Below are 24813 nucleotides of genomic sequence, written 5' to 3' on the forward strand. Positions count from 1 at the left end.
TGGGTGCGTTGTACTGTATGTAAATTACGTCCCAAGAAAGCTGTTCTTAAAAAGATAATTGAGACACTTGATCTGATGCTTTCGCACAAGTTCATCTAGTCCTGGGAACGAAATCTCAGTCCAGGAACCCTCTGTATCAGTCTCCTTTAAAATCGCTGCAAACAATTCATTTTGCAATAAATGGGACTGTCGGCCTGGTTTTCCCTTTGCCACAGGCTCCAATGTGGCTCAGCTTGGCAGTGACTGGCCTGGCCTTTAAATTTTTGCAGCTTCGGGGCCGGGACTTGCGGGAGGCTGCGGGGAACCGGCTGCAGTACCGGCACTCGCGCGGTTTCTCGGGGGGACTGAGCCCCTCCCGCCCAGAGGCCTGCGCCTCAGCAGCCCGTGGCCTGGCGCGGCCTGTGTCTCCTCTGCGCGTCCAGCGGAGTGCGAGGAGACCCGGGGGTCGGCCTGACTTCGGCCCCCACCTCCGCAACTGCGGTCTGACAGCCCAGCGGCCGACACTTTTGACTCAGAGTCAAGCTGGGGCCCCCTGTGGGACGAAGGCAAGACTGGTGCTTAGGGGGCACTAGCCAAAAGAACTGGGGATTATCGGTTCTGGGAGGAGAGGAAACCCCTAAAGGAAAAGCAGGCCCCAAGATTTGCCAGGTTGGAGAAGGAGGGATGCCCAAGAAAGGCACTGGCCCCTTGTTTTCTGTGCTGGCTGATGACCTGACACTTATGAGAAAAGGTCACTGCTGGACACCTGGATCGGTCTGTCATGCCCAGAGGAAGCGGCTGTTTTGCGTGAGTTCCTAACAATTTTTTATAAGACAAGGTTTAAATTCATCTTCCTCCTTCACACTCCTCCTAGGTCTGCTACAGAAGTGTGTTCTTTTAATTGTCCACCACCACCCCCCTGCCCGCTGCCGCCGCCACCACCACCACCAATTCACTGAGATTGGTGGCAGCTTTAAGCTTACGGTGTAATTTAGCTTTCACTACAATAGAAATGGTAGGATGGGCCATGTGCCACTAATATTAAGCTTGCCCTGGAGCTTCTTGGAAGTGGGGGGATGTTTCCATCACCAGTGCAGATGAGAAACTACCTAATGTGCCGGTCATATCAATTTCCTTTATGAGTCTGAAGTCAGTTCTTCTAAATCAAGGAAAAACGTGGTTACACATGAACAGTAGCAGAAACCAATTTGATTTTTTGCAAGTGAAGTGCCAATTACACTTTCATGTTGCTCTACATGTCTTATCACACAACAAACACTAGCTATATGCCAGGAACACTATGTCCTGGGGATGCAAAGATGAATAAGATAATTACTCCTTGTCCTCAAAAAAATAGTGGGAGAGACAAATAAAATTATCAGTTAAAGTAATAACAGCATAATAGATGTGTATATAAAGAGCTGCGGATGCACAGAGGAGGGAACAATTAGCTGCCTGAGCAGGTCCAGGAAGGGTTTCCTGAGAAGAAACATCAGAAAGCAAGGTCTTGAAGGATGAATAGGAGTTTGCCTTGCAGAGAAGGAAAGGAATGGCAGCCAAAGCAGAGGAAACAGTGAATATAGATATTTAGAGTACAATATCTCTAGGCAATGGTGTCATACTGTAGCCATGGCCATTTTCCAAAACAAACCTAGAATTCTAATACCCACCACAATTTTCCAGCAGCATTTTCCTTGTTGTTGTTGTTCTTCCTTGCTTTTTGCCCTCATCAGTTTTTCTGAGCCTTTCTCTTGGTCTTTGTCAGTCCTATTTTTCCAAGTAAGAGGCCAACATATGGAGATGGGAAAGGGATAGCTTGCAGTAGCTCCAAGGTAGAGTCTAAAAACTAGGCAGAATGGATAGCATTACAGGCATCATCCAGGAGGGCAATCTAAATTATTCAGTATGTGGAAAATACTGGTCATAACCAAGGAAGCAGCTCTGAATGTGAAATCTGCATTTGGTCAAATTGTGAGACTTGGGAAAATGAGTAATAAGATCAGAAGCTAGAAGGATCTGGAGCAAGAGAGGGTCTGGACTGTGGGTCAGGGCAGGCAGTTCAGAACTGACATCATGAATCAGGCGGAAATGACAGAGCCCGCTGTTACGAGGTGCAAGCCATGTAGGGCAGGGCTAGATCTGACAGCATCAGGCAACTACAGGAAAAGACAGCACCGTCTCCTCAATAAAATATTTCCAGTACTTCTTTCTCTGTTTCTCTCCCTCACTATTATTCTCTTTTTATTCCAATTTCCACCCGCGATTCACTTTTATTGGGCTTCTTTTACTGAGGTCTTAGGTACCAGAGCCGAGGAAATCCTGCTGCCTTAGTATCCACCTCTAAACTATAAATAGTCCATTTTACCTCATAAGCCTTTAACTTGGCCAGCCTATTTTTACTTCCTGATCATTTGCAAATAGAGCATGGATGGGTCCAGAGGTAGTAAAGTAGACCTCATCTTCAAACCCATCTAATATTTGAATCAGATATGGGCCTTTCGCTTTGTTTTAACCAAAACTTATTTTTAGAATGGATTGTGGTTAACTTTCAGCAAATCCCCAGTCATGAGCTATATTACAGATCAAGCCATGTAAAGAAAGTGACACTGGAGCGAAATACCCGATGTACACCATTAAGAGTGACAATTCTGTAAATGCTAGAGAATCAAGGGTGCTATTTAAGCAGTCTTCTCAATCAACATGTTTACTGAGCACCTGCTTATGTGCAAATACTGTGTTGTATTTGTGCTTTGGAAGAGACATGAAAATGAGAGAGGTGGTGCAGTCTGGAGATTATTCTTAGCTGAACAAGGTTTCAGATCTCAGTTCTACCCGTTACCTGCTATGTGACTTGGACAAGTTATTTGTTTCTTCATCTGTATTAATAATACTACCTACCTCATATAGTTGTGAAGATTAAACGAAATCACAAATGTAAAGCAGTAGTACAGTAAATTTTCAAAGTGTTAAACATTTGGTTTTATAGGTGTTGAAAAAAGAGAAAAATCATTATAGGCTAGAATTATCAAAGAAGGCTTTTTCCAGAGACATGGTGAATTTTTTTTATGTAAAGAGAATGAAGGTGGAAGGGATTTCCAGAGAGGAAAAACAATGTTCATAAAACATAGGGCCAGAATACTGAAGACAGTTTTCAGGGGTCAGTTGATGAAATTGACCAATCTGGCAAGATCAGAAGGTTTAAGTAGAGAATTGTAGAATTGGAAAGGTTGGTCAAAGCCAGATTTTAACAGGCACTGATGCTAAACTAAAGAGTGAGGACTTTATCCTGTATGATAGAAAGTCTGAAGATGTTTGATTAGAGAAGTTTGGGGTCACAAAAGTAATATTTTAAGAAGATTCTCAACAACAACATGGAGAATAAACTTTGGTACAGATAGAAAGAACTGTACAACCAGTTAGTAGGTTATTTAAATCCTCTAGATGTAAGGGGATATGGAATTAAATTAGGGCGATGGCAGTGAAAATAAGAGCTGGGTTCAGTAAGTACTTTGAAGGAAACATGAACAGGACTTTATGACCAGATATGGAGGACAAGAAATAAGGAAGAATCAAATATAGCTTTGAACATGGGCGACATGATTAACAGAAATAGGACAGACAGAAAGGAAAACCAGTTTGGGGAAGAAAAAGAGAAGCTAAGTGCTAAATATCTTGAGGTGATACCAGAACTTATATAAGTGGACACATCCCATAAGTATTTGGAAGTGGAGGGCTAGTGTTCAAAGGACAGAAATCAGGGAGTCATATATATAGAAGGTGATAACTGAAGCCATATGATTAGCTTAGTTCACCAGTGCCAACACATAGAAATAAAAGAATAGAGGACCGAGAACTGAAGCTTGGAGATTGCCCACACTTAGGGAGGTAGGGAGAAGAAATGGGGTCAATATGGTAGAAAATGAATATCAAAAGAGCAAAAGAATCATCTATTGATTCATACAACAAATGCATTCTCTTCCAGACTATTTGTGTACTTGATTAGATATGCTGTTAGCCATGAGGGTCAAGAAGTCAAGAGAAGAGAGGGCTTCAAGCTGGAGGAATTGGCCAGTAGTGTGAAATTGTACAGGAAAAGTGGAAAATATCCTTTATATTTAGTAAATGGAGCCATTACGTTTTGAAAACAATAGCTTCAGTTCATCAGGGGATGGCCATGGGGATATTACACACCAGATTAAAGAGGATTGTGGCATGAGATGCTGATAAGAAATGAAGACAGCATGTAGATCATCCTTTGTATGTTAGGCAGTAAAAGGAAGAAGAGAAATAATGTGGTTAAAGAAGGCAGAAGAATCAAGCAAAATATTTGATCTTCCCTGTCTGCTTCCTTGTTTTAGTCATCCTGAGATATCATTCTCATTCTTTCATATCCTGAATAGTGGTTTAGCATTTCATTTCGTAAACTTACTGCTTTGATAATTATCTGTACATTTCCTTGAACAATAATAGTATAGCTACTATTTATTGAGTGCTTACTCTGTGCTAAGCACTTTCTATACATTCTGTTATCCCATTTAATCCTCACAATACTGCATTACAAACACACAACCGCTTGGAAGTATGGAGAGTCTAAATAAATTGCCTAAGATCACATAATTAATGAGTGGCAAGGATGAGATTTAGACCGAGCTCTGACTTTAAAGCTCTTCTAAGGGGCCATGCTATACTGTCCCTGAGGGCAGGACCAGCTGCATGGATGTGTGACTTGTGCAATCTCCCAGGGCCCTGCATGTTTAGAAGGGCCCTATGCTTGGTTTAACGCTCTGTTGTTGTTGTTGTTGTCTTGAAATACATAATAATTTTTTAACAAGGGCCCTGCATTTTCAGTTTGTCCTGAGCCCCACAAATTATATAACCAGTTCTGCCTGAAGGTATCAGCACTACTTCCTGAAGCTGGGGAAGCATTTTGTACTGTATCCTTTGTTTTGGTTGTGTAACCTAATGTCCTTGCTGTGTCATGGTACACAATTACATTTTCCCGTAGTCCTCTCATCTTGGACTCTTGGTATAAAGGGCAAAAGGGGGATATTTGGAAGTTCAAGTAGATAGCCAGTATGAAGAGAATAGAGAATAAAGAGGCAAGGAATTATTTACCCAGAATGGCTTCTAGAAACTCATCCATCATATCTTGAGTGTACTGTTGGATAAAGTTACAGTCCTGATGCTGTTACTCCCAGTTTAAAAAAGAAATGACCTCATACCTATTCCTTTTATAGTCAGTTTTTCCCATTTGCTTGTGGGAAACTATGGAGACCATTTTTCAACCTACTGAAACAGAAATTGGGATTGAACAGGTATAATACGACTTTTCTGCCCACTCTGACTTTTTAGCCAGGTTGCTGCTACCCTTTCACCCCATACCGGGGACTACCCAGCAGCTTTGAACCATGTGGCCCCCTTTACCATATTTGTCTTGAATGCTCATGTTCCACTTTTGCCTTTGTTGCCCACTCTATTCTTTCATCTACCCATAGGAATCACGAAAACCAGAAAAACTTCAATTCGTTATATTATCTCTGATTTTTGGCTTTACAGTCACTACTTTTAACAGACAACAAATTAAGTCTTTCTGGTTTTCATGGTTATTGCTTTCTCAAAAACAACTTTTATTCATCCTCTTGCTTCTCCTACTCATAGTATTGACCAAGTCCTGATTCCACTTGATACTAGCTGGCCACTTTACCAAGTTCTAACACCAGCCAACCTATATTCCTTTGTGGAGGATATCAGACAAGACTGAGATTGTGTTGCTTTTTCCTGTGTCATTCCCAATCAGAACATCTCATTATAGCACTTACCACATTATCATAATTGCTAGAGATTATGTCTTTTTCATATATATAACTTTGATTCCTAAAGCCATTCTTTGAACATAGTAGATGCCCAATAAATAGTTGTCGAATATGCTTAAAAATAGCTTGTACCTTTACATACTTTATACTCTGTTCTTTAGAAAATGTATGTTTACTGCAAAGTATCTAGTCTTGTGCCCTGTGATGAATAAACCTTTCTTCATCTCCCTATCTAGAGGCTCATGTATCATTGCTCTTGAAGATGTAAGGAAACCATTGTATATGTCAAAGACTTCTTGACTTGCCAACTTATCTACTCCAGGGAGGACTTCTTGAGCTTGTTTCTATCTGTAAGTCTCTGCTCCACCCATACTCTGAAACCAATTCTGCCCTTGTAGGAAATCATATAGTGAACAACAAGCCCAAAAGTAATTGGTTCAATAACAAAGCCAACATTGGTTCACTATTTAAATATTTGACTATAAGCTTTATGAAGGGAGGAATTGGGTCTAGCTTATCCATTGCCATATTCTTGGCATCAAGCACTATTAGATGCTTAATAAATAATTGATGAATGAATTCATGACACTCCGTTCTTGATATTCATGTTCCATTCCTGTTTCCCAGGTCCTGAGCTCTGATCACCCAGAATCTTAGGCTTCAGATCATCATTTCATGTGGCCCAGACTTTTCATCTTGGACCTTGACTCTCCTCTTTCAGTTTCTTATCATAGCTCATCTTTGGGAATTTGACCCCTTGCTTACTCAGAGCTAAGGTATCTCTTCCTCTCTTGATCTTCCTAACTAATAAGGCCAGATGCCCTTAAGAGAATATTCTTTTTTTCAACCTGTAGCCAGAAACATCCAGCATACATATGAAATGTGTTTTCAAATATTTTAACTGAAGTTGAATTACATTCATATTTCAAAAGAAACGGGACAGGCCCCTTAAGACACATGTTTTGGCCAGAAACCAAGTTCTAAAATTTTGTGAGTCTGTTAAACTGATTAACTTGTAAGCTTCAGCAATTCAATGCAAATTAATTTTTATACTAACCAGCAAATCAAAGGAGGGCAGAGAACTAAATGAGTGTGTAAATATGGTTGCCAGAGAAACTTTTCCTGACAGAAGATGGAACCTCACAGAAATTTATACGGGCCCAAGAAAGCACTGTAACCTGATCTTTGTCCTCTTTCTGATGGGGGAAGAAAACGATGTAGAAACCATAGGTACAGATAAAGGTGGCTTCAGACCTTTCTAGAGACTTGAGGAATAAATTCTCTGTCTGTAAGGGAGATTGAGTAGTAAGCTCTCCGGGGCAAATAGGACTATTATAAGGCGCTCACGCCTTCTGAGGAAACAGCTGGGAAAACAGAGCTTCTCTGAATCTACTTCCGAACTAGTATTCATTCACTCAACAAATATTTATTCAGCACTTTTTAAATGGCCCATTGCCCAGAAGGAAATATGATTATAAGAGAATGATAACAATTTGAAGTTATTGTATTACATCTAGTGGCTGTTCCTTAAATTTTGTCTAAGTTAATTTTTTGAGTAGAGGTTGATATGGACTTAAACATTTAATGCTGTTTTTAATAAATAAAATTTTGTTTCTATACAGAAAGCATAAACATAAGTGTATATTCTACTATGTATCTATTCTTAGGTCATCACTCCTGAGAAAAACCTAACTCATTGATTCATAAAGCCACACCCCAGGGTAGATGTTCATCTAGTGACAGTGTCATCTAAATTGTAGGTATAGTACCAGGAAAGGACAGAACCATCTCCTTGATGGCTAAAATCATAAGAGACCCTTCATATTTTAACTATAAATGATGGGTGGTTTGAAGTCTAAAGACTTGGCTGTAAAATGCATTTGGATTGAAATGTATAACACTGTCTCATATTAATACCTACTGGAGTTTTATACTGTGCATGGTGCTTTTCATTGGCCTACAGAGAGGCAGTAGAAGGTAAGGGTTAACAGCATGGACACTATAGCCAGACTGTTGGTTGGTTGCCAACCCTGCCTCTACCACTCATTAACTGTGACCTTCACAGCCTTCTTCAAGTCTTCATTCACCCTGTCTGTGCTCCAGTCTTCTTGTGCATAATGGGGATAATAATAGTACCTACCTCGAAGAATTATAGAATTCAACAGGTTAATACATGTGAGGTACATGGTAAGCACTATGTATGTTTTACCTTTTATTATTTCCTGTGACCTCCTAGATAGTAGGGCTGATTCCATTTGGGGGAGGACTGTTGAGGTATATACAGGTATAATCACTTCCCTAAAGTTGTACACTAAGTTTGGACTCAGATTCTTTTAATTTAGCACTGGAGTTTTCTATTCCACTTAGTAAGAGAGAGAAAATGAGAATTAGCATAAGAGACAGGAACTTGACTTCTGGAGCATTTTGAAATAAGAACTACTTCACAAAAGATGGCAACACTAAAGCATATGAAAATGAAATTGCTCTCTCAAAGGCAAAATGAGTGTTAGAAATGGGTGGAAATAATATAAGATAGGGAATGTCATACTGGGTCAGGCCAGTGGTGTACCCAGCCCAACATTCTATCTCTGATCATGATAGCAAGGGACAATCGGAGGGGACTATAATAGCTGCCACCTATGACAAAATCTTCTAATTATAGAGATGGACCTACCCATCCTTAACTGTCTTTTATTTTCCTGCTGTGTCTTATTCACCCAAATATTTAAGCTTTATTTTTATTTTTGGTCTTTAAAATCTGTTCATTTATTTTTTTTAAAAAAATTTAAGCTTCTGTACCCCTATGCTAGTAGCCAGGGATGCAAAAATGAGTAGAACCTAATTCTGGAACCCCAGAAGTTTATAAAAAAAAGACAGACATAGAAACATGCTATTGTACTCAGTGCCATAATAGAAGTATGGACAAGCTGTTTTGAAAGCTTAGAAGAGGAATCACTTAATCATGCTTAAAATGTCACCTTCTGGAGAAAGTGACATTTGAGATGACAACTGAAGGATAAGGAGGAGTTCCTTAGGCAGACAGTGCACCTTAGAAGGAGCAATATGTGCACAGGTGGGGTGTCTCTGTGTGTGTCTGAGAAAGTAATCTGACATGACAGGAGTATAACATACGAGTAGGGTAGGGGCAGAAACAAGGCTGAAAAGTAAGCCAGATCAAACACAACAGGCTTGGTTTGCCAAGCTATGAATTGGACTTCCTGTTGGGGGCCATGGGGAACTGCTGAAGCACTTTAGAAGTAATATGATCAAATCGCCTTGTAGGAGGATCAAATCAGCAATGTGGAGGCTGGTTGGACAGGAGTGAGACTGGAGACAGAATCGTGCAGTTAGAAGGGAGCCTCTAGTTTGACTTCTCATCCACTGCCAGTACTTTTACTATTGACTGTTTATATTTGTTCATTCAACTCAGATTTATTGATGTCATGCTGAATATTGGACTAACTGCTTGAAAATACTAAAAGAAACAACACACCATCCATACCTTGGAGTCATTTGCAGTGTTTTATTTGTTCTAAACAAAAGCTTTCTTGAGTTTCAAGCTTTCCTTGTCTATCTTCCATTTCATCTCAGTCACAGTGTTAGTGTTCTGGTATGTAAAAATGAGCTAGTTTGTGTTTACTTTGCCTGTAGACATGATTTTACTGTCCCTGTCGTAACTCCTTCCTCTCAACCTTCATCTCTCCAAAGTGCAAAGTTCTAATCATTTAATGAATTCCTATAGAGAATGAATCCATTACACCCTTTTGCAGGGGCTTCTGCTATTTCGATTCTTAATTTTCTCTCATTTCCCCCAAACCTTAAGGGCTATGGTAGCACTCTTAGTCACACATTAAACTCTTTGGTTCCTACTTCTTGTCCTTTACTAGCTTATAAAGACCTTACTTTCTTCATTTTTCATTTCCTAAAGTAGAATTTTATTTCCCCCAAAGATGTGCATACCAGAATTGTAAACTGCGTTACTTTTATGTTGCGATAATGCCTTTCCCCCATGAGATTACAGTCCCCAAAGGAAAACCTCCTCCTCCCCTGAAAATAAAGAAATTAAGAATGAGATGATATTTCTACTGCAATAGAAGAGTTTTTATTCAAAGTAGTAGTGTTTATTATATAATAAGTTATGATTATAATTTATTGAGAACTTAATTTATGTACTAATTGCCACGCTAAAACATTACACAAATTCTTATTTAATCCTCACAGCGACTTTGTGAGATTAAGTAATCTTATTACTCCCACTGCACAGATGAAGAAACAGGCTCAAAGGGGTAAAATGATTTGTCCAAGGTCGTATCACTAAGAAAAAATAGAGCCAGATCTCAAACTCAGGCCTGTCTGATTCCAGAAACAAAGTTCTTCATACTGTGTAGTGTAGGGTAGATATGCAGGGTCTGAGTGCAGGTACCCATGATGATTAAGAGTGAGCTAATTATTTTCAATCCTCCTTTAGTCATAACTTCCCTCATCAAATGTATTTTCTCCCAATTTTATTGATTCTTACTAGTTATTTTAATAAGCTATTTTATTTGGATCACAAGAAGGTACAGTAAGTTTCTAGTAACACCTGCCCCCCCCAAAAAAATGTTTTTTGATGTTTGTCGTAATAGATCTGAGTTTGCATGTTAGCCTTATAGAGGTGTTATAGTTCATTGAAGATCCTATGCTTAGAGTTTTGGGACCTACCTCCACGTGAATACATTGTGCCTTGGAATGTGGTTAAGTCTGCTCCTAGTGATGAGTGCGATAAGCTAAGTAAGGTCTACCCAAAGATAGTTAGGCCCTAAATCCTGGAACCTACAAATGTTACCTTATGAGGAAAAAAGACCTTTACAGAAGTGATGAAATTAAGGATTTTGACATGAAGAGATTATCCTGGATATCTAGGTGGGCCCTAAATCCAATCACAAAAATTGTTGTAAAAGAGAAGCAGAGGGAGATTTGACACACAGAGAAGAGGAGGAGGCAATGTGATCACAGAGGCAAAGATTAGAGTGATGGGGCCACAAGCAAAAGAATGCTAGCAGGCACCAGAACTCGGAAGAGTCCAGGAATGGATTCTCCCCAAGAAGCTCCAGAGGCAATGAAACCCTGCCAACCCCATGATTTCAACCCCGTCAAACTGATATTGAACTTCTGGCCTGTAGGACTGCGAGAGAATAAATTTCTATTGTTTTAAGCCATGAAATTTGTTGTGCCAGCCACAGAGAACTAATACAATGAGAATAGTCACTTCTTGTACTGCTTAGTTAATTTTGAAGGCAAATATCATGACTTAATAAAGGTGACAAACAACTAAAATAACATATGATAATAATTTCAGCAAGCACTTGTGTAGTGTTTACAATGTGCCAGGTGTGATTAGAAGCATTTGAAATATACTCATTCAGTCTTCATAACAACCACATGAGGGAGTTCTATTATTACTTTCATTTTTAAATGGGAACTTTGAAGGACAGAGAAGTTAGATAACTTGGTCAACGTTATGTAACTAGTAAGTAGTGGAGCAGGACCTGAACCCAGAGAGTCTGGCTCCAAAAGTCCATGCTATTAAACATTGCCACACAGAGCTTTGCACTGAAGCATTCAACAAAGGACACTGTGACAATGTCTAAAGTTTTTTCAAGCCTCTGGCTACTTCCTCTTCTCCATGTTTTCTGTGTTCACTGCATTTGTCTTCTATTTGTTGTCCTTTATCTTTAATACCTTTTCTACTTTTAGTATCCTGGTGTGATTTTGATATCAGATTTTGATTTTGATTCTGGCCTCATAAAATGAGTAGGTAAAAGTTTCCTTTTTCTATTTTCTGAAAGAGTTTATGTAGCATTGGTAGTATTTCTTACTCGAATCTTTAGTGGAAATTACTAGAAAAACCATCTGAGCCTGGAGTTGTAGAAAGGTTTTAAACCAAGAATTCAGGTTCTTTAATAGATAAAGGGCTATTCAGGTTATCTTCTTGAGTGAGTTCAGATAGCTAGTGTCTTTCAAGGAATTTGTCCATTTCATCTAAGTCGTTTACTGTGTTGGCATAAAGTTGGCCATAATATTACCTTATTATTCTTTTAATGTCTGTAGGATCCCTTTCATTCCTATTGGTAATTTGTGTCTTATCTTTTTTTTCTAATTAGTCTGACTAGAAGTTTATCAATTTTGTTGATCTTTTCAAAGAATCAGCTTTTCATTTCATTGATTTTTTTTCTGTATAGTTTTTCTGCTTTCTATTTCATTGATTTCCTCTCATCTTTATTATTTCCTTCTTTATGCTTATTGGCATTTCATTTGCTCTTCTTTTTCTAGCTTCTTAAGGTAGAAACTGAGATTAATGACTTGTGATCTTTCTTTTCTAATGCAGGTGTTTTATGCTATAAATTTTCCTCTAAGTACTGCTTTAACTATATCCCATAAATGTTAATATGTAATATTTTTGTTTTTCTTTAGTTCAAAATATTTTCTAATATCCCTTGTGATTTCTTCTTTTACCCACGAGTTATTTTGAAGCATGTTGTTATGTTTCCAGGTATTAGGATTTTCCCAATACCTTTCTGTTATTGATTTCAAGCATAATTCTATTATGTGCAAAGAATATACTTGGTATAATTTTGATTCTTTTATATTTATTAAGACTTATTTTTTGGTCCAGAATATGTATTCTGTTGTCATTTGGTTCTATATGTCTAAGTTCGTGTGCTACATATCTAAATTAGATTAGTAGCATTGTTTAAGTCTTTTATATCTTTATTAATTTTTCTGTGTACCTAGTTTATCAATTACTAAGAGGGGAGAATTTAAATCTCTAACTGTAATTGTAAATTTGCCTTCTTTTTAGTTCTATCAGTTTTTGCTTTAAGTGTTTTGAAGCTCTGGTACTGGATGCATACACATATAGGATTGTATGTCCTCTTGATGAATTAACCCTTTTATCACTATGAAATAATTGTCTTTTTCCCTGGTAATATTCGTTGTTCTGAAATTTACTTTGCCCAATATTGATACAGTCACAACTTTCTTATGGTTATTGTTTGCATGGTACATCTTTTCCATCCTTTTACTTTTAACCCATACACATCTTTATTTTCAAAGTAGATTTCTTATAGAAAGCATATAGTCGAGTCTTGCTTTTTAATCCAATATGAACATTTCTGCCTTTCGATTGGGTTGTTTAAACAATTTACATTTATTGTAATTATTGTTATGGTTGGGTTTAAATTGACCATCTTGCTGTTTGTTTTCCATTCATCCCAACTGTTCCTTCTTTCTCTTTTTAGCCCAATTTTGGATTGTTCAAGTTTCTTATTTATCATTTCCTTTTATCTTTATTATTGGCTTATTGCCTATATGTCTTTGTTTTATCTTTTTTAGTAGTTATTTTCATGTTTATAATATACATAGTCAACTTATACTTGTTTATCTTCAAATAGTATTTATCACTTTGTGTATAGCTGTTCGCAATCTCCGCAGGAGCTTCCCAGGTATGATCTGAAAAAGGCCCCTATACACGGAGGGCAGGGAGAGTCTGAGGAAAGAAACAGCCCCCTCCAGATTGGTGTGTGGCAGTTTTATTGAGCAAAGGAACTTACTTATGAGGCTTGCCTTGGGTGGCCACAAGACAAGTAGTTTTGCACACCCACCTGCCAAATCTTAAAAGTTTACATAGAGGTCTTACCTGGGATCAGTTATATATACCATCCAGATAGTCTTAACACTACATTTCTGTCTCAAGGCTATATACTTGGGGCAGCTTCTGAGAAGGGGGAAGGCAAGTGGAACACACATTCCAAGGACAAAGGTGAGGTGGGGAGCCTCCAATTGCTGGACTTCAGCTCACAGGATAACCGGCAGTCACATCTTCTCAATGACATCCCCTAACAATAGTGTAAGAACTTTAAAACTATATATGTCTATTTCTTCCCTCTTGTCCTTTGTGCTATTATTATATACATCATTTAATATGTTATTATTTTTATTTTAAATGGTCAGTTATGTCTTGAAATATCTTAAAATGAGAAAACATGATTTTTATATTTACTCATTTACTGTTTAGACATTCTTTTTATTTTTTTGTATTTCCATCTTTTTTTTTTTTTTAATTTCTTTTAGCCTAAAGAACTTTTAACATTTTTGGTAGTTCAGGTATGTTGTAATTCTTTCAGTGTGTTTTTTTGTTTGTTTGTTTCAAAGTTCTATTTTACCTTTATTTTGAGAGAGATTTTTACTGGGTAAAGAATTCTAGGTTGGTGGGTTTTTTTCTTCTTCTAGTGTTTTAAAGATGTCTCTCCATTGCCCACTGACTTGGATAGTTTATGATAAGAACATGCTGTAATTATTGTTTTTGGTCCTCTGTAATGTGTCTTTTTCACCACTGGCTGCTTTTAAGATTTTATTTCTTGAGCAGTTTTTTTCTTTATATTTATTCTGCTTGGATGCGGGCTCCTTGGATATTTGGTTTTGTAGTTTTCATCATATTTAGAAAATGTTTAAGCCATTTATGTGCTCAATTATTTTTTCTGTCTCCTTCCTCCACATATCTCTTTTCCTTCTAGAACTCCAAATTCATGAATGTTAGATCATTTGATATTGTCCCACAGGTCACTGATGCTCTGTTAATTTTTATTCTATCTTCTGTTACTCTGTGCTTCATTTTAGATAATTTCTAATACCGTGTCTTCAAGTTCACTGATCTTTTCTTATAAAGTTCCTAATCTGTTGATAATCTAATTTGGTGTATTTTTAATTCCAGATGTTATATTTTAGTCTCTATATGTTTAAGGTTTTTTTGCATTTCCTTTCTCTTGTCCTCATGTTTATGTTTTCCTCTACTTCTTGAACATGTGGAATGTATTTATTAAAGATGTTTTAATATCTTTGTCTGCTAGTTATTTCATCCCCATCGTTTCTGAGTATGTTTTTATTTATATTGTTTTCTCCAGGTTAATAAGTTTCTTTGCATGCCTGGTAATTTTTTATTGGATACTGGACATTGTTAATTTTATATTCTTGGTTGCTAAATTTTGCTTTAGAATATAGTTCAGTTACTTAGAATTGGTTCGATCCTTTCAGGGATTGCTTTTAAGCTTTATTATGATGGGTTCACAGCAGCATTTACTCTAGGACTAATTTAGTCCCCTCTCCTATGACCATGCCCTTCTGAGGATTCTAATTCCTATTACATGGCCTTTCTACTCTGATGTGAACACAAACTATTCCCAGCCCTATGTGAATTCTAGGAATTGTTCTGCTTGCTCCTTCCTGGTAGTTTGGAGTAGTTTCCTTCATGCATGTGTAAATCTATACTCAGCCAAAGACTCCAGGGATGCCTGTCAGTATCTAGAACTGTAGACTGACTTGCTCTTCCCTTCCCACCCTCTCCCTCTTCCTTTCTCTCCCTCTCCCTCTCCCTTTCCCTCTCCCTTTCTCATTCTGCAGCACCCTTCTCTCTGGTTCTCTGTCCCACAAATTCCAGCCACTTTGCCCTCCTGGATCTTTAATCTCAGTCTCCCCAACTCAGAGAGACCACTGAGCTCTGTCTGAGTTCTCCCTCCCTGCACTGAATCCTGGACACTGCCTAAAGACAGTAAGCTGGTACAATCATAGGACTCACTTTGTTTCTTTCTCAGAGATCATAGGCCTGAATTATCTGTCACCCAATGTCTGGAAAACATTGCTTTATGTATTTTGTCCAGTTTTTTAGTTGTTTAAGACAGAGAGATAAACCTGGTTCCTGTTTCTCCAGTGGAAGTCTCTAACATCTTTTTGAAGATCTTCCATGTTGATAGTAGGTTCCTTTCTTTAAAGAAACTCATTTCAGACTTGGCTTTTGAATTTTTAAGAGGTAGATCTGTGTTTAAAGTAACAAAGGCATACATCTAGATAAATCAAAATAGGATGTAAGAGACTTAGAAACTAATTTATTATTATTAGAATGTCCAGAGGTTGAAAACGAATTTCAGAGTAGGGCTAAGGCTGCCCAGGTTGTGATTTACTGAGGGTCCATGGTTGTACAGAGCTGTAAACAGTTACTGAGTCTTGGCTATAAGCTCCTTAACTGCCCTACTATCTATTTAAATTCCTTCTTTGTCAATGGTCTTCAATGTTTAAATGTTCAGTTTGATGCCTCATCCCAATATTCAAACAAGGAGTAAAACACTCAGAACCATTGAGATAAATATCAAAATTATAGTGAGAAGGTCGGACAAAGGAAATATTAAGTGTTTAAACTGTGGAACCTTCCACCAAGTACTAACTGACTGACCCCAGAATTAATATTTTTCTCCATGTCCTTGCTGGCCACACTGAAAATAAGTGAGGCTAATTACAACAATCTGTCATTGGGCCAGGTTATGGGGGCAATAAATCAGCCTGAACTATTAACCTTGTGTGTGTTTGTATGGGTGTGTGTGTGCGTGCGCGTGCACACACGTGAGAGAGAGAGAAAGAGAATACATATGCAAGTATGTATGCTCACATACTTATTTAGCATCTTAGCATCTTATATGTACCAGGCATCTTATTTAATCTTTGTAATAACCCTGTAAATTCAGATTTTAGGTATTACATATTAAGTTTTTGATGAAAAAGCTGAGATCCAGAAATACCTTGCTCAAGGTTTTCCACTGCACCATGCTACCTCTCATGATGCCATCCTGGACTACCCTCAGTAACACCATAATTCAGTTATCAATAGACCAGAAACACAAACTTGGGCCATTCTTCTTATAATCATGTACTTTGGGTCACAAGAGACATTGTAAGACAGAGCTAGATAAATAATCACAGTGTCTTTTATTAGAAAAAGAATTTAAAGTCATAATTTATGTAGAGTAGATCGAGACAACAATAAGGCAGTGAGGACAGTACATTATTATCTATACAGGCCAATTTAACTGAAAAAGACTGATACATCCCCAATACCATACCACCTGTCACTCAAAGACAAACCTCATTTGAGGTCATAGTCACTATTAGCAAAGTCTAACAGTGTTTGCAAGTCTGTCTTTTAAATTTATGATCTTTATAAAGAGGTTTTACATTTGAGATTGCTACCATGGAATGATTTTTCTGTGGTCATTTTCCAGTTGTGCTGTGCTGTAAAAAGTCCTACATCAAAGTCATATAATTTTATCTGCTTTGCTAGTAGTTTCCTTCACTTAGCTCACCATGAGGAAGCTACATCAGGGTCCTATTATAATTTTTCTCTGCCTGTGCCCTGGCCTGTGTACTGGTTGTATTTCAAGATTTTACCATTTAATAGTAGGCTCAATAAATATTTGTTAATTTAGCAATGCTAGTTATCTTATTATTCATGTTATTTCTAGTACAATCTTGATTGTAGCTACTTAAAAACCTGTATGTAAAGTCCCTGGTGATAACTCAGAGTTTTTTCAATAAAGATATAAATGCTACCAGCCTATACTTTGGTTTGTGGCTAATTGGATATTAGTGCCTTACTTTTGAAGTCTACACTAGTTTTTAAAATTCTTTTTCTGAATTATGAATGAATATGCTATCCTTTTAAGAATGATGGTGCTGACATTTTCTGGTATTAGAGAAAAGTTGCACTGACCTTGAGCTTTTGCCATTTATTTGGGTAGTGGCTAGGTAGGATTCACAGATATAAGCGGTGTCAGTGCAGTTTTTTCCGATGTGAAATGTGCTAGCCTGTATAAGGAGTAAATCTACTTCAATTTTATCAGGCAATCACGTCATACTTTTTATATGTAGAACAAAAATTCAAAATTCACATCTTGTTTTTTAATTCCTCTTCACCAAAATTAGAATGAAGCTAGTAGCAATTGAGTAGCATAGAAATGATGTATTTGTGTGTATTTATATAATAGCACCTTGATTATTAAATGGCCATATAAGTAATAGTTAAGAGGAAGGCTCCAGAGCCATACTGCCTGCGTTTGAATTCTGGCTCCTCTAATTACCATTAGAGTCAGCTTGGTCAAATTACCTTACCTCTTTCTGTTATTGTATCCTGTGACTTCGATAAATTTGCCTTAGTTCTAGTAGCTTTTTGGTAGATTTCTTAAGATTTTCTACAAACACAATTATGTTGTCTGCAAATAAATAGAGTTTTCCTTTTTCCTTTCTCATCTTTATGTCTTTTTTTTCCTGCCTTATCTCGAACCTCCAGTATAATATTGAATAGACAACCAAATTGTCATTTCTACCCTTAGGGAGAAAGCGTTCAGTAGTTCACTAAATAAATGTTATTAGCTGTAGGTTTAGGTTGCATAGCCTTTATGAAGTTGAGCAAGTTTTTTTCTTTTCCTGGTTTGCTGAGAGTCGTTATGATTGGATATTGAATTTTGTCAGATGCTTTTTCTTCACCTATAGGGATGATCATGTGATCATCGTCTTTGTTCTATTAATATGGTGACTTACACTGATTGATTCTCAAACGTTAAATTTTTTTCTTAATATAACAACAAAGAAATGGAATTAATCCAGTACACATTTCTGTGCATTTGTTGAAAACTGGCATATCTTAAGATAATTTAAAATCTCTAGGCTTGTTCTTTAGTTGTCTCTCAATTAAAAAACTATATGTTAAAGACATAATAATAATAATATATATTTAGAAAGAACAAATGATTATATTGAGTCTTCATGATTAGCGATTTAAGTATATTTTAGTAAAATCTGAACCAATACAAGGAGATATAATATTTATATCAGCTTTCTTATCATTTACTTTTCCCATAATACTCAAAAAGTAATCTTAATTCTTCTGAGATCTTAATTTTTAAGAAATGAATATGCTAGATAATGAAGCTAGCTAGGTAATACATAATTGTTGAGCAGTAGTTCTCTGCATATTTAGAAATTATTTTGGAGTAGTATTCATAATAAGAAGTTTCTAGGTGAAGAAAGGCTTGTTTCTTCATCTGATGATAACGAAAAGGTAGTTGGTGCCTTGATTTATCATGCTTGTTATTCATCCATAATTATGATGACCATAATATAAAGGTATTTTTATTGCTTGCTACTAGATATTGCTGGATGTGTTTTATTATAGTGACTACATTTTTGTAAAGAGGCATTTAAATACAGTAAGAGTAATTCATCTCGCCTACTGCCAATTCCAGTCCTACAAATGGAAACAGCACTGAGGGGGATTTAATCTTCCATTAAGGTTCTATTGCATAGCCCATGATCTCGCAAGGCTCACTCTGACCATTGCCTCAACAGACCTTTTGTACGAATGAAATTGAATCAAGCACATGAGTGAATAAGTGTGTCTGGATAGCAGCCCTGGAATCTCACTACCCTTTTTGTGTGCAAAGCTGCATTTCCCAGCCTTCTTTGCACACACACAGCCCGTGGTGTCAAACCCAATTAGGTGCTCTCATCTACTCTTTTACAGGATTGGCCTTTTCAGCTTCAAGGAGCAGCATGACCTGTTCCATTCAGCTGCCGCTCTCAGCCCATTCTTTAGCTTCTTCTCTTATGTTCCCATGGAGTGAGGCTCTGGGTTTGTCCTGCACATGCTCTCTGAGCGAGCCATTCACAAAGACAGCCTGCTCTCTAAGGAAAAGCAGTGAACCAGTGAGGAAGGAGATGACGAATCACGCCAGCCAGAGGGGAAGAGTAAGGCATATTAAAAATGACAACAGTGCAGTCATCCCGCAGAGACTTGAATTGAGCTGGTATGTTTTTCCTGGAAATACGAGCTCATTCCAGGCATTTATTTTTTCTATAAAGGAGTGGGGTTAGGTTTGATTCTCTCCATGCAATGAAAACAATTTAGCAGCAGAGGCAATTAAGCCTTATTGACCAGCACTGCACAGAACTGCTAAATATACAGTAGACAGACCTTCCAGGGGAACACATGGGGTCATAATAACTTCCCTTTGGGTGTTCTCTCAAAATACTTTTATTTAGTTTGGGTGTGAGAGATAATCTAATACCATAAAGATAGTATAAAATGGAGATTATTTGATAAAGAACAATCACATTTTAAGTATGTGACATTCTGTTACCATTATGTGGATAAATTCCTAGCTTTTAGCAGTCGGTTCAGTTCAATAAAGATATATGTTGAGCCACCTACCCACTAATGATGAATGAATGGTACTCTTTTCTGGGTGGCCAAAACCTGAGAAAAGCTGTGTATGGACCAAGAGTGGAGAGGAGAATGGAATTAGGAGAATATCGACTTCTCTGCTAATTGATGATAGATGTATTGAATCTAGGAATGGCTGGTCTGAGGTGGCCGATTAGATGTATCATAGTGAAAGGACCTCTATTTGATAATAACCAATTTTTTCTTATTATAAAAGTAATATATTTTTATTATAGAAGATTCAGGGGGAAAAGAAAGTCAAGGGAGAGAAAAAAACATTACCCCACCACCCCAAAAGTAATGCTGTTGACATTTTGTTTTAGATCCGCCTAAGTCTTTATAAATACATATGTTTTTTATTTAAAAAAAAAGGATCTTGTCATATATATTCTTTTATACACTGCTTTTATCACCACATTGTGAACATTTTTGTGTCATTAAGTATTCTATTATATGAGAGTACAGTCACTGATCCCCTTCTGATGGGATTTTAAGTTTTCAATCTTCCCTCTTACAGTGATCCTTCAGGTAGCTAAATCTTGGTCAACACCCATGACTATTTTTCAAGACAAATTTGTAAACATGGAATTACTGGATCAAAAGGTATATAAAGTACTATGGTTCTTGATGCATGTTTTTTAAATTTCCCTCCAATTCATCTATCAGTGAATTGATAGATGAGGAAAGTCTACTCCTAAGCTAGACATTATTGAAGAGTATCAAGCTCTGTATTTGTATTTATATACCCTAGCACTCTGGCTAAATCCTCAAACTTGATGCAAAGTGGTTTTCATTGCTCTTAGTATTCAGCACATGCCTTATCACAAGCAGGTGGGAGATGAGAAAAGAGATGAATTCCTGAGAATCTAGTTCTCATGAGGTGCCCTGAAGCCCCAGGATGATGACAAATAAGGCGGGAAGACTGGCATTTTATCTTTTTGTCTTAGGTCTTAGAGAAAGTTTGGATGCTTATGAAAAACTGAAAGGATTTCTAATCGTCAGACGAGAGAACACACATCTGTATAAAGCAGACATCATGCAAATAACAAATTCACATAATCGAAACTGTTATTTTCTTTCTGGTTAATGTTTTAAATAAGTTATCCCTTTGTTTATAAACAGAGTCTGACAGAATGTGGCCAAAATAGACTGGCTGGTTACTACTCTCCCTGTTTAAAAGTCATCTATTGGTGTCCTATTACACTTCTTCTAGGAACTTTCATTTCTGGCAATGGTGGGCTAAGTGATTAGGACCACTGAGGACATCTAGAAAAGTTGAGAGTAATAGTCTTTTTAATTTCCTTAAATGTGTTGAAGAGCTAACAAAATAAAGTAGTACTGGCCAAAATCTAGGATAAAGCAAGAACCCAGAGAAGTAAACTGAGCACTCAAAGCCTCATTTTTCTAAAAGCATTTGCTGGTCTGGAAGAAATATCTATGAAATCAAACTGAGTTTTTGGTAGCCTTATAGGACAAAGGAGATAGGAATCAAAACCTAGGACCTAACTTAGTTCAGAAATCAAATAAACCCTCCCCTTTTTAAAGCTGAGATCTTAAAGAGCTATACCATAGGACTGAGAGTAACTGGAAATAAACCAGCCCAGGGCAGTTCAAATTTGTGTCACTTAGGTCATCCGGGGAACATCAAACTCTTCACTTAGACCAGAATGGTCCCATACTAGCAGTGTCCCCTTGTGCCTGACAGAAGCAAAGGAAATCTTTTTCTAGAGGATGGCGCCATTATCCTAGGACTCAAATTCATCTTTAAAATAATTTTTTTCAAGTATAATGACCAGCAGTCAAAGATAATCAGTTCTACAAAATAACAAGATACCTGAGTTATAACCAACAGATGCAGCAGACACCACAAAGTCTCAAAAAACTTCAGATATTGTAATTATTAGACAAACTATAAAACAGCTGTGGTGACTGCAATTAAAGAGACTTTTTTAATGAGCTTGAAAATATCCACGAGAACAGGAATCTATAAAAAGTGTAACAGATTTGAAAAAGAACGAAATAAAACTTCCAAAACTGAAAAACACAATAACCCAAATTAAGAACTCAGTGAACATATTTACTAGGAAATTACACATAGCTGAGGAGAGAACTGAAAAATAGAACTGAAGAAATTGTCCACGATGCAGTAGAGGAGATAAAATGATAGGACATCTATAAGACAGGGTAAGAGACATGAGAGAGAATAAGAAGACCTAACATGCTTTTAATGAGAGTCCCAGAAAGTGAGGAGAAGCAATTTGTGACAGAGGCATGTTTGAAGAGATGGTGGCTGAGAATTTTTTCAAACTGATATAAAAACACCAAACCACAGATTCAAGAAGCCTAATGAGTGCCAAGATGATAAATAAAAAGCAATTCACTTAAACACATCCTAGATTAACTGCCGATAACCAAAGACAAATATTTAATAAATAAACAGATTACCTTCGAAAAAGTAGGAGGTAGGCTGATGGCTAAATTCTCAATAGCAACAATAGAAGTCAGAAGACCCAGGCTTCCCCAGTTCTGTCTGCAAATTATTTGTTTTACAAAGACCTCCTGCAAGGGGTAAGTAGAGCAAACTCTGGTCCTCACTCCAGTTGCCAGAACCTCTGCCTGGCTCTGGGCTGCTTCTGCCTAGAGAAAGGGGTGCCTTTTCTAATTCCCACAAAGCTTGCTAAGCCATGTACCAGTGGGGCAGCACCTGGCCAGAGAAAGTACCGTGTTTTAATTTGCATAAATTAACCAAACAAGCTAGCAGCAGTTCTGTGGAAGGGAGTAAAATGACTTCAGTATGTCTCTACTAGTTTTGAAGTTATACATTCTTTCTGTTCTTCCCATCAGTGGGCCCAGTCAGAGGAAAACTGAGCTTAGATGGATATCCCGGAAGGAAAATTAAAGCCAATTTTGAGGCAAGAAAAAAAAAGAATTTGCCACTATCAAGTGTAAACAGACTTAATTTTTTATTAAAAGACAAAAATTGTCACAATGCATAATAAGTCACCTGTCTGCTATTTACAAAAGACACACTTAAAAAATAAGCCAGTAGTTCTCAACTAGGGGTGATTCTGCTCCCAAAGAAACATTTGACAGTGTCTGGAGATTTTTTTTGGTTGTCATAACTTGGAGGGGGACCGGTGTACTATTGGCATCAGATAGCTTAGGGTGCTGCTAAACTACAATGCACAGGACTGCCCCCTACAACAAAATTATTTGGCCAAAATGCCAATAGTCCCAAGGTTAAGAAACTCTGATATAAATAAACAGAACATGTGAAAATTTTAAAAATAGAAAAAAGAAATACCATGAAAATTGACACCAAAAGAAAACTGCTATAGCTATATTAATGACAGGTGAAATTAATTCAGAAAACATTTCTAGGAATAAAAGATGTCACTTCAAAGAATAAAAGTCTTCATTTATCAGGAAGGTATTAGAATTTTAAAATTATATGCACCCAATAAAATGGCATTGAAATATGTAAAGCAAAAATTTGCAGAACTCTGAGGACAAAGACAATTTTGCAATCAAGATGTTTTATGTTTACATTTCTCTGGCAGTGTTTGCTATTACAAGCAGTCAAAAAAAAAAAACCCCACTAAGAATATATAACATTTGAATTTCAACAAATTTTACTGATGGACATATATATAGATTACTGTACCTAACAACTGCCAAATACATATTCTTTTCAGGGACATATGGAACATTTATAAAAGTTGACCACATACCAGAAACATAGAGCTAGTCTCAACAAATTCCATAGAATTAAAATCACACATAATTATGTTCTCTGACCACAGTGTAATTATGTTAATCAGCAAGATAAAAGTGACTGGAAACACTCTACCCAAATATATAGAAATTAAGCAGTACACATATATATAACTGATGGGTCAAAGGACAAATCACAGTAGAAATTAGAAAATATTGACTGAACGATAATGAAAAATACTATATATAAAAACTTCTGAGATGTACACTCATTCATCTCAAGAAGTTATGGGGGAAAAAACAGCAAATTAAACCTGAAGAAAGTAGAGGGAAGGAGTAAGAAGGACAAGAACAGAAATTAATGAAATAGAAAACATTCATAGATCAGCAAAACCAAAAGTTGGTTCTTGGTAAAGACTAATCAGGTTACAAATCCTTATAAAGACTGATCAAGAAAAAAAAGACACATAACCAGTATCAAGAATGCAAAAGAAGACAAGCCTGTAGATCCTACAGACATTAAAGCGAATACATTTCTGAAAGAATGAATTCCAGCTTCTTATCCTAGGTGATCTACTCCCTGCATTCCTCTCATTTTATACCACTTGCTTGTCTACTATGTAGCCATCAAACATGCCACGTTTGTTTCTATCTTTGGGACTTTGCAGTAACTAGTCATTTGTTCTGGGATACAATGACTGTAGTTTGATCTCGGTTTTAACCATAACATCCTCAGCAAGGCCCTTCCTTACCACCAATCTAAAGTAGCCACTAGTCATTTTCTATCACATTTCCCAATTTTGATTTCCTAATTAGCACACATATCTGACCTTTTGATTATCTTCTCCCTGCCCCAGAAATAAAACACATGAGAGTAGAAACCTTATCTTGATCACAGTAGGTGCTCAATAAATGATTCAGTCATGGAGAGGCAGACTGGTGGAAAATAAGAGGAAAAGTAGAAATAGAAAATGAAGAAAAGTCAAACTATTTAAGAACCTATTATGTACAAAAATATTGCATAAAGACAAAAAGGAGACAAGAAAACATGCACAATGGGTTGAAAGGAAGAGAAAGGAAAGGAATTATATAGTAGCATTGTTGTGGTTCAGCAAAACTCTTAATTAGAGGGAAAGGAACTAACTTTATTGAGCTCCATCTACGTGGGAAACCTAAATTGCCAGATGATTTTTTTTTTGAAAAGTTTCATTCCTATTTAGTGCT

The sequence above is a fragment of the Pteropus alecto genome, unplaced genomic scaffold (genome assembly GCF_000325575.1).
Source record: "Pteropus alecto unplaced genomic scaffold, ASM32557v1 scaffold39, whole genome shotgun sequence".
NCBI lineage: Eukaryota > Metazoa > Chordata > Mammalia > Chiroptera > Pteropodidae > Pteropus > Pteropus alecto.